This window comes from Lolium rigidum, chromosome 4 (assembly GCF_022539505.1).
Source record: "Lolium rigidum isolate FL_2022 chromosome 4, APGP_CSIRO_Lrig_0.1, whole genome shotgun sequence".
NCBI lineage: Eukaryota > Viridiplantae > Streptophyta > Magnoliopsida > Poales > Poaceae > Lolium > Lolium rigidum.
This window is the reverse complement of record NC_061511.1, coordinates 64,279,145-64,290,377: the sequence shown is the minus strand read 5'-3', so window position 1 is coordinate 64,290,377 and position 11,233 is coordinate 64,279,145. Positions and strand designations below refer to the sequence as shown.

At 42.9% G+C, this 11,233-nt stretch overlaps 1 long non-coding RNA gene across 1 annotated transcript; it reads left to right on the top strand.

Moving 5' to 3' along the window:
* The first annotated feature begins 301 nt into the window (after positions 1–301).
* On the top strand, positions 302–1,040 carry LOC124650597. Its single transcript, XR_006987062.1, has 4 exons — positions 302–364; positions 464–554; positions 701–808; positions 933–1,040. It is a non-coding gene; the product is annotated as an uncharacterized LOC124650597 (long non-coding RNA).
* The last annotated feature ends 10,193 nt before the right edge of the window (positions 1,041–11,233 follow it).

Genomic DNA, 11,233 nt, shown 5'->3' with positions numbered 1-11,233 from the left:
CCTGTCAGAGGTTGACCAATTCCTGTGTATCCTTTTTCTCTTGCAAGTAACAAAAGCTTGTTTGATAGGACTGTGCATTCCTGTGAAAGAACTTCCGGTTTAGGGACCTATCGATTTAGTGTTCGCTCCATTCTTATTTCTATAGACCATCCTTGCCGTTGTCTTGTCCGCGCCGCCTGCAGCACGACCATCTCCCTATGTCGTCACGCCCAGATGTACCGCCGTCCCCGTCAATTTGCATTCATCTGGGCCAGGAGGACGTAGACTGCCCTTCCCAAGGCTGATGTCGTCCGCTCCCCAGCCGACAGGAAGCGCTATTGAATTGCGACTCGATCCGGGCGACTTTCCATGCTGATCCATAGAGGTTAATTTCATGTTCATAATCTTGCATGTCCTCAATTACTTCTCTCTTTTTTGTGCGCATTGTCCTCAATTACTTCTCAATCACGTGAATCACATGCAGACCGTTTTCATATATTTCTACACACATCTCCAAGCTACATTTGAGGAGAACATACAGATGGCCATATTATTTTGTTCAACTATGATACAAGGTTCTTCACTTGTCAATTTTTTTCTTTGAATAATGTTGATTTCCAGAAAGCATAGTTGTCTATGGCTCGCTCCTACAACTGTACATTTGGTAGGATTTTCTTTGCCTACATGACGTGTGATGATTTGTTGTGTCAATTTTTTGCAGATAGGGAGATGATGTGGGTTGCCATTTTGGAACCAGAGCCTAAGCAAGAGCATTGCAAGGCGATATGGGAGCTCAGAAAGTCGCCATAAAACTACCGTTTAAGACCAGGTTGAAAGTTTGTTTGTGTAAGGCGTGTTCGTTGTCATGTGTACGTGGAGTGGTTGAGTGGGGAGCGTGGTTATAAGTCGAGAGAGTTGTAGCTGATCTTTTTACTGCAACTCGCATGATGCAGCGTGGCGGTGGCGCGGAGGACCAAGCGGGAAGTGAACCATCAGCCTTTGAGTTACCTGTCACCCTTGGCATCGAGAAGATGACACCCAAGCCGTCTTACACCACAGGTATACCAATGCTCTTATGGTGGCTAGATTTTGACATGTGTATGATTTTCGATGGGCCTATTTATGGTTCAGCACAATGTTTTGAGAAGGTTGCAGTTTTCAAACTAAGAGTTTAGTCAGTGATTCTAAGTAGTGAGGTTTTGGTGATTCTTCAAACATACTTGCCATCTTCAGTTTCTAGGTGGCTGACTAAAATTAGTGCATTTAAAGGTCAATGCAATAATATGTTCGCCATATACAAACGAGGCAGCTATGTGGCAGTCTAAATACACTGGGTTCTAGACGAAAACCATGTAACTTTTCTCGCTGTAATAGTATAAGAGCATATGCATATCTACTGAAAAAAGCAAAAGCTACCTTTCTGTAATATCAAATTTGACCAAAATAAGATAAAATACCAGCAGCAGATTTTAGTTCATAAACCGGGACAATAACACCTTCTTCCCTAGCAAAACATTGGACACAGTTGATGATATAATCGATGCCAGTAAGCTTGTAATTTAGTTCATACATCGCGACAATAACGCCTTACTTACAATTTATTAATATGCATTCTGCATTAATTTTCTTCCTTACAAATTAAAGCATTTCATGGTTTCACAGATATTGGCGGTTGGTCCAGCAGGTGAAAGTTAGACAAAGGTTAGAGAACTTGGTTCCATTTCCTGTACCCTTGAAATGTACATGTGTATGATATCTATAGGCTCCAGTCACCAAATAAAGTCTATTTCTCTTTTAGACTATAGTTACCAGGCTTAGCATCATGTACAGTTTTTTTGCAAGTTGCTACTTCTGTATCTAAAAAAGATATATATTGGAAGCTTGTGACCTGAAACTGATGCAAATGCTTGGTGGTGTTTATTCTTTCCATCATGAATAAATGCTAGAAAGACCACCCCTGTGAGCAACACCCAGCGGCCAGTCAATTCCTCCCTTCCCTGCAACACTCTTGACCCTGTGAGCAGTCCTGGAATGAACATCCTGAATAAACAATTCTGTTGTAGTCCCTCTACATTTATTTGCTATTATGTTGGTTTCACCCAGAGATGATTGGCTTGCTGATTATGGTCTTGATAAAGTTGGCCAGTATACACTCACTATCACAATCACTATCACCGGGAAGCCCAACATCAAGTGGAACTATGTTGCCGGCTACGAGAGCACCAAGTAGACTGATCAAGTTCCCACAGTTTTCACAGGTATTCGGTCAAATTCCTTTCCATGATCCACCCGGATCTTGTTCCTCTCCTCCGTATTTTCGTACCAAGCTCGACTAACGACAGGGATCCTGTCACTGACAGAAGGATCTCCACATGTAACCTCCGGTGAGGATGCAAGCTGCAAGCGCTCCTCGAGTCAGCCTGTCCCGAAAACCACATGCACAATAAGGCATGGAACGTCCCAGGCAAGGAGTTATCATGGTAACCTGATGTTTGTATGATATGTATTTACCTATTTCAAGCAAGAGATTTCCCGGCTGTTCAAGTAATTTTGCTTTTTGGGAGATGTATTAAAATTTAAAATCCCACTGATTGGTAGGCTACATCAGACCACGAGAAAAAAAATTTGGTTGATTTCTTGGATAATTTCTAAGGTGTCAAGTGTTGCATCTAGACAAAAATATGGTCTATTGTAGGGACGGTTTCAAATGCAGTATGTAACTGACGTTAAGAATTTCTATAGGCAGCAGATGTCTAAAACATTGCACGTGCCGTGAAAAGAAAGATAGGACAGAACAAATGCTGGCAAAGATGAAGGAACAGAGAGTGTTTCTTCTGCAAATGAGCATGAGAAGAAAGATAGAAGAGATGAATCCACTGATTCCAACGTATAGGTATTGCAACTTCTTTCACTTGTACATTTCTGTTATCATTCTGAACTTAGTTTGATCTCATTCCCTGCTGTAGCTATTGTCCGAGTAGAATGCTAAATATAGGGACAAGTTTGGTTTTGCATGGAAGATATGTGCTCCTAGCAGGGCTGCCCTTGAGGTTTATCTACTCACCGCATTGTCCCAAAAAATTCTTACAAGAAGATCATTAGGTTTTTTTTACTCCCTGAGGTTTTACAACCTAATAAGCAGAATTACTGGTTTTGTACTGCTGCACTTAGATTGATGATTTTCCGCACTCTCCGATCTTCGTGAGGTGATCGTTCATACATTATCACCACTTTGAAAGAAGGCATCTGATTGATTTATTTGCTGATGAGCAACTGTCGGGGGGATAACCCCGGTATGCCAAAGGCATGCCAAAATCGGATGGTTTTAGCCATCAAAGTACCGGTTAAGTGTTGTTCCGGATAACAAAGGTTGATTCAGAGAATCATACCGGTATCCCAGGAGGGGGATACCGGAATTAGCTAAGAACGTACCGGAACTACCGGAACGAGGCTACATCGTAGCACGTCGGCAAAGACCGGTCAAAGATGCTCTCCGAACTAGAAGACAAAGATGAGCGAAGCACTTCAGCTTTAATCGAAGCCATGACGCCAAAGGCGGAGGATGACGTAAAAGGTGCCTGGGAGGATGTCACGGCTTCGATTAAAGGCATACCGGCATCACCGGTAGCTAAAGTAGCTTTGTAAAGTAGTTTGTCTAGTCAAAGATCCCATTAGGGTTTCTAGGGTTTCTTCCCCTGTAAGCCACCCTCTCCCCTATATAAGGAGAGGGGGCACAGCCCATCGCGGGCATGCACGTACGTACGATCCAAGTGTTGTGTTGTAGCCAGAAACTTGTAACCTCCTATGATCAATGAATAGAAAGATCTGAGGAGGAAATAGCTCTCGTGTTCATCATCTTCTACCTTCGGCCAAGGCCAAGTTCTTGAGGAATCCATCCGGAAACCTCTCCATCCATACCAAAAACCCTCCCCCGAATCCTCTAGCGTCCATTCGGCCCCAACTTAAGCCATCTCATGGCATCTGTCTGTTCACCACGACGACAGTTGGCGCCCACCGTGGGGCCAGCAGCGGCGCTTGCTGGAGTTCATATTCGGGCGGGCCTCCTCACCATCGGCGGCGAGCGTGTCATCACCGCGCTCGTTAGCCGCATCCGCGACATGCGCTTCATCAACGACAACACGGGCTGCTTCTCCAATGGAGGTAAGTTCCCCAAGAACGGCCGCGTCATCGAGTTCGGGAGCATCCCCGTCTACTACGGCACCGTCCCCGAGCGCCAGTGCCTCTCGCCGGTGCTGGTGGCTCCGAACTCGCCAAGATCTACTCTTCGCAGCGACCGCGCCGCCGGCAGCGTCGAGGTGCTGGTCGTCGGCGCGGGCGACGCCGGCAAAGGACCTGCAGCAGAAGGCGCAGGACCGACGAAGTCCTCACGCCCGGCCAAGCCGCCGACCGAGCGCGACCAGGTAGCAGCAGGTGCATCCGCACCACCTCCAGAAACTCCACTCCAAGCGGCCATGAGCATGCTGGCTACGCCCATCGCGCAGAACATCGACCCGACAGCAGCTCAGGCGGAGCTGGAGGCACAACGCCAGAAGTTGCTCGCGAACGGCGCCGACATCGTCCGGGCGCAGCGCGAGCTGAACCTAACCCTACGTGAGTATAACGCTGCCCATGGCTTTGCTTACGTTAGCGCTCAGGCCGCCAGGATACCGGAAAACCGGCTTAGAGCTCACAACTTAGACCAGGATCTGCGTAAGGAGATTCTTACCGGAAAGAGTACATCTGCATCATTGAGCATCGTAGAGAAACCTAAGTACAGCAGTCCGGATAAAACAATCAAAGCTGCTAAGGGTGCAGTAGAGCTGTGTGAGTCGCTTTCCGGAGAGGCTTTGGCAAAACAGCAAGAGCGTGTTAGAGAGTTGCTTGAAACCATCGAGCGGCGGAATCGTCGAGCAGCTTGTCAAACTGAACAAGGCTGCGGCTTTAAAATCCGCGCGTTCAACAAAGAATGCCGGAAGCAAGTCCCATGGGCAGGCATCATCCCCCCATCCGGACAGAAGAAAAGAAAAAGAGGTGAATGCGCAGCAAATGACTGTGTACGATCCGGTTCTTGCCGGAAAACAACAAGCCGGGCGATACGAGGCCGGTAGAAAAAGCCAAGGGGCAGCTCGTGACAATGCCGGAAAGGGCTATGCCGGAAATGATTATGCCGCAAGAGAAGAAAGCGGGCAAAACTATCGTGCGCCAAGAGGAGCGTATGTGGAAGAGGAAATTCGCCCACAAAGGTACCTGATACGTCTCCAACGTATCGATAATTTCTTGTGTTCCATGCCACATTATTGATGTTATCTACATGTTTTATGCACACTTTATATCATATTCGTGCATTTTCTGGAACTAACCTATTAACAAGATGCCGAAGTGCCGATTGTCTGTTTTACGCTGTTTTTGGTTTCGAAATCCTAGTAAAGAAATATTCTCGGAATTGGACGAAATAAAAGCCCAGAGGCCTATTTTCTCACGAAGCTTCCGGAAGTCCGAAGGAGAGACGAAGAGGGGCCACGGGGCGCCAAACCCTAGGGCGGCGCGGCCCCCTTGGCCGCGCCGGCCCGTGGTGTGGGCCCCCGTGCCGCCTCTTGACTTGCCCTTCCGCCTACAAATAGCCTCCGTGACGAAACCCCCAGTACCGAGAGCCACGATACGGAAAACATTACCGAGACGCCGTCGCCGCCGATCCCATCTCGGGGGATCTCGGAGATCGCCTCCGGCACCCTGCCGGAGAGGGGAATCATCTCCCGGAGGACTCTACACCGCCATGGTCGCCTCCGGAGTGATGAGTGAGTAGTCTACCCCTGGACTATGGGTCCATAGCAGTAGCTAGATGGTTGTCTTCTCCCCATTGTGCTATCATTGTCGGATCTTGTGAGCTGCCTATCATGATCAAGATCATCTATATGTAATTCTATATGTTGCGTTTGTTGGGATCCGATGAATAGAGAATACTTGTTATGTTGATTATCAAAGTTATGCTTATGTGTTGTTTATGATCTTGCATGCTCTCCGTTATTAGTAGATGCTCGGCCAAGTAGATGCTTTTAACTCCAAGAGGGAGTACTTATGCTCGATAGTGGGTTCATGCCCGCATTGACACCGGGACGATGTGACGAAAGTTCTAAGGTTGTGTTGTGCTTGTTGCCACTAGGGATAAAACATTGATGCTATGTCTAAGGATGTAGTTGTTGATTACATTACGCACCATACTTAATGCAATTGTCCGTTGCTTGCAACTTAATACTGGAGGGGTTCGGATGATAACCTGAAGGTGGACTTTTTAGGCATAGATGCGGTTGGATGGCGGTCTATGTACTTTGTCGTAATGCCCAATTAAATCTCACTATACTCATCATAATATGTATGTGCATTGTCATGCTCTCTTTATTTGTCAATTGCCCAAGCTGTAATTTGTTCACCCAACATGCTTGTTCGTCTTATGGGAGAGACACCTCTAGTGAGCTGTGGACCCCGGTCCAATTCTCTTTATCGAAATACAATCTACTGCAATACTTGTTTCTCTCGTTTTCTCTGCAAACAATCATCTTCCACACAATACGGTTAATCCTTTGTTACAGCAAGCCGGTGAGATTGACAACCTCACTCGTTTCGTTGGGGCAAAGTAGCTTGGTTGTGTTGTGCAGGTTCCACGTTGGCGCCGGAATCTCCGGTGTTGCGCCGCACTACATCCCGCCGCCATCAACCTTCAACGTGCTTCTTGGCTCCTCCTGGTTCGATAAACCTTGGTTTCTTTCGAGGGAAAACTTGCTGCTGTGCGCATCATACCTTCCTCTTGGGGTTGCCCAACGAACGTGTGAAATACACGCCATCAAGCTCTTTTATCGGCGCCGTTGCTCGGGGAGATCAAGACACGCTGCAAGGGGAGTCTCCACTTCTCAATCTCTTTACTTTGTTTTTGTCTTGCTTTATTTTATTTACTACTTTGTTTGCTGCACTAAATCAAAATACAAAAAAATTAGTTGCTAGTTTTACTTTATTTGCTATCTTGTTTGCTATATCGAAAACACAAAAAAATTAGTTTACTTGCATTTACTTTATCTAGTTTGCTTTATTTACTATTGCTAAAATGGCCAACGCTGAAAATACTAAGTTGTGTGACTTCACAACCACAAATAATAATGATTTCTTATGCACACCTATTGCTCCACCTGCTACTACAGCAGAATTCTTTGAAATTAAACCTGCTTTACTGAATCTTGTCATGAAAGATCAATTTTCTGGAATTAGTTCTGATGATGCTGCTGCCCATCTTAATAATTTTGTTGAACTATGTGAAATGCAAAAATATAAAGATGTAGATGGTGATATTATTAAACTAAAATTGTTTCCTTTCTCATTAAGAGGAAGAGCTAAAGATTGGTTGCTATCTCTGCCTAAGAATAGTATTGATTCATGGACTAAATGCAAGGATGCTTTTATTGGTAGATATTATCCCCCTGCTAAAATTATATCTTTGAGGAGTAGCATAATGAATTTTAAACAATTAGATACTGAACATGTTGCTCAAGCTTGGGAAAGAATGAAATCTCTCGGTTAAAAATTGCCCAACCCATGGATCGACTACTTGGATGATCATCCAAACCTTCTATGCAGGACTAAATTTTTCTTCGCGGAATTTATTGGATTCAGCTGCTGGAGGTACCTTTATGTCCATCACTCTTGGTGAAGCAACAAAGCTTCTTGATAATATGATGATCAACTACTCTGAATGGCACACGGAAAGAGCCCCACAAGGTAAGAAGGTAAATTCTCGTTGAAGAATCCTCTTCCTTGAATGATAAGGTTGATGCTATTATGTCTATGCTTGTGAATGATAGGACTAATATTGATCCTAATAATGTTCCGTTAGCTTCATTGGTTGCACAAGAAGAACATGTTGATGTAAACTTCATTAAAAATAATAATTTCAACAACAATGCTTATCTGAACAATTCTAGTAATAACTATAGGCCATATCCTTATAATAATGGTAACGGTTATGCTAATTCTTATGGGAATTCTTACAACAATAATAGGAATTCACCCCCTGGACTTGAAGCCATGCTTAAAGAATTTATTAGTACACAAACTGCCTTTAACAAATCTGTTGAGGAAAAGCTCAATAAAATTGATACTCTTGTTTCTAGAGTTGATAGTCTTGCCTCTGATGTTGATCTTTTGAAATCGAAAGTTATGCCTAATAGGGATATTGAAAATAAAATTGTTACTACAGCAAATGCCATCCAAGTTAGAATTAATGAGAATATAAGATTAATGGCTGAACTCGCGTGCTAGGTGGGATAGAGAAGAAAATGAAAAACTAGCTAAAGAGAAGAATATAGCTAAAGTTTGGACTATTACCACCACTAGTAATGCTAATGCTACACATGTTGCTGCACCTCCTACTCATACTAATAAAAGAATTGGTGTTAGCAATGTTTCCACTTCTAATGCAAAGCGCGAAAACTGCCTCGAAACTGCTAAAACTGCTGAAACTGCTCGCGATAAAGCTGCTGAAATTTTTTCCAACATTGGGGATGATGATCCCATTGCTTTAGATTATAATGGTTTGAATTTTGATGATTGCCACATCTCTGAAGTTATAAAGTTCTTGCAAAAACTTGCTAAAAGTCCTAATGCTAGTGCTATAAATTTGGCTTTCACGCATCATATTACAAATGCTCTCATAAAAGCTAGAGAAGAGAAACTAGAGCGCGAAGCCTCTATTCCTAAAAAGCTAGAAGATGGCTGGGAGCCCATCATTAAGATGAAGGTTAAAAATTTTGATTGTAATGCCTTATGTGATCTTGGTGCAAGTATTTCTGTTATGCCGAAGAAAATTTATAATATGCTTGACTTGCCACCGCTGAAAAATTGTTATTTGGATGTTAATCTTGCTGATCATTCTACAAAGAAACCTTTGGGTAAAGTTGATAATGTTCGCATTACCGTTAACAATAACCTTGTTCCCGTTGATTTTGTTGTCTTGGATATTGAATGCAATGCATCTTGTCCAATTATATTGGGAAGACCTTTTCTTCGAACCGTTGGTGCTATTATTGATATGAGGGAAGGAAATATAAAATATCAATTTCCTCTCAAGAAAGGTATGGAAAACTTCCCTAGAAAGAGAATGAAGGTACCTTATGATTCTATCATTAGAACAAATTATGATGTTGATGCTTCATCTCTCGATAATACTTGATACACACTTTCTGCGCCTAGCTGAAAGGCGTTAAAGAAAAGCGCTTATGGGAGACAACCCATGTTTTTACCTACAGCACTTTGTTTTTATTTTGTGTCTTGGAAGTTGTTTACTACTGTAGCAACCTCTCCTTATCTTAGTTTTGAGTTTTGTTGTGCCAAGTTAAGCCGTTGATAGAAAAGTAAGTACTAGATTTGGATTACTGCGCAGTTCCAGATTTCTTTGCTGTCACGAATCTGAGCCCACTGCCCTGCAGGAAGCTCAGAAAATTATGCCAATTTACGTGCATGATCCTCAGATATGTACGCAACTTTCATTCAATTTGAGCATTTTCATTTGAGCAAGTCTGGTGCCATTTTAAAATTCGTCAATACGAACTGTTCTGTTTTGACAGATTCTGCCTTTTATTTTCGCATTGCCTCTTTCGCTATGTTGGATGAATTTCTTTGATCCACTAATGTCCAGTAGCATTATGCAATGTCCAGAAGTGTTAAGAATGAGTGTGTCACCTCTGAATATGTCAATTTATATTGTGCACTAACCCTCTAATGAGTTGTTTCGAGTTTGGTGTGGAGGAAGTTTTCAAGGATCAAGAGAGGAGTATGATGCAACATGATCAAGGAGAGTGAAAGCTCTAAGCTTGGGGATGCACCCGGTGGTTCACCCCTGCATATATCAAGAAGACTCAAGCGTCTAAGCTTGGGGATGCCCAAGGCATCCCCTTCTTCATCAACAAATTATCAGGTTCCTCCCCTGAAACTACATTTTTATTCGGCCACATCTTATGTGCTTTTTCTTGGAGCGTCGTTTTGTTTTTGTTTTTGTTTTGTTTGAATAAAATGGATCCTAGCATTCACTTTATGGGAGAGATACACACTCCGCTGTAGCATATGGACAAATATGTCCTTGGTTTCTACTCATAGTATTCATGGCGAAGTTTCTCCTTCGTTAAATTGTTATATGGTTGGAATTGGAAAATGATACATGTAGTAATTGCTATAAATGTTTTGGGTAATGTGATACTTGGCAATTGTTGTGCTCATGTTTAAGCTCTTGCATCATATGCTTTGCACCCATTAATGAAGAAATACATAGAGCATGCTAAAATTTGGTTTGCATATTTGGTTTCTCTAAGGTCTAGATAATTTCTAGTTTTGAGTTTGAACAACAAGGAAGACGGTATAGAGTATTATAATGCTTTCAATATGTCTTTTATGTGAGTTTTGCTGTACTAGTTCATCCTTGTGTTTGCCTCAAATAGCCTTGCTAGCCTAAACCTTGTATCGAGAGGGAATACTTCTCATGCATCCAAAATACTTGAGCCAACCACTATGCCATTTGTGTCCACCATACCTACCTACTACATGGTATTTTCCAGCCATTCCAAAGTAAATTGCTTGAGTGCTACCTTTAAAATTCCATCATTCACCTTTGCAATATATAGCTCATGGGACAAATAGCTTAAAAACTATTGTAGTATTGAATATGTAATTATGCACTTTATCTCTTATTAAGTTGCTTGTTGTGCGATAACCATGTTTACTCGGGGAACGCCATCAACTCATTGTTGAATTTCATGTGAGTTGCTATGCATGTTCGTCTTGTCCGAAGTAAGGGCGATCTACACCGAGTTGAATGGTTTGAGCATGCATATTGTGAGAGAAGAACATTGGGCCGCTAACTAAAGCCATGTTCCATGGTGGAAGTTTCAGTTTTGGACAAACATCCTCAAATCTCTAATGAGAAAAGAATTAATTGTTGTTGAATGCTTAAAGCATTAAAAGAGGAGTCCATTATCCGTTGTCTATGTTGTCCCGGTATGGATGTCTAAGTTGAGAATAATCAAAAGCGAGAAATCCAAATGCGAGCTTTCTCCTTAGACCTTTGTACAGGCGGCATAGAGGTACCCCTTTGTGATACTTGGTTAAAGCATATGTATTGCGGTGATAATCCGGGTAGTCCAAGCTAATTAGGACAAGGTGCGAGCACTATTAGTACACTATGCATGAGGCTTGCAACTTATAAGATATAATTTACATG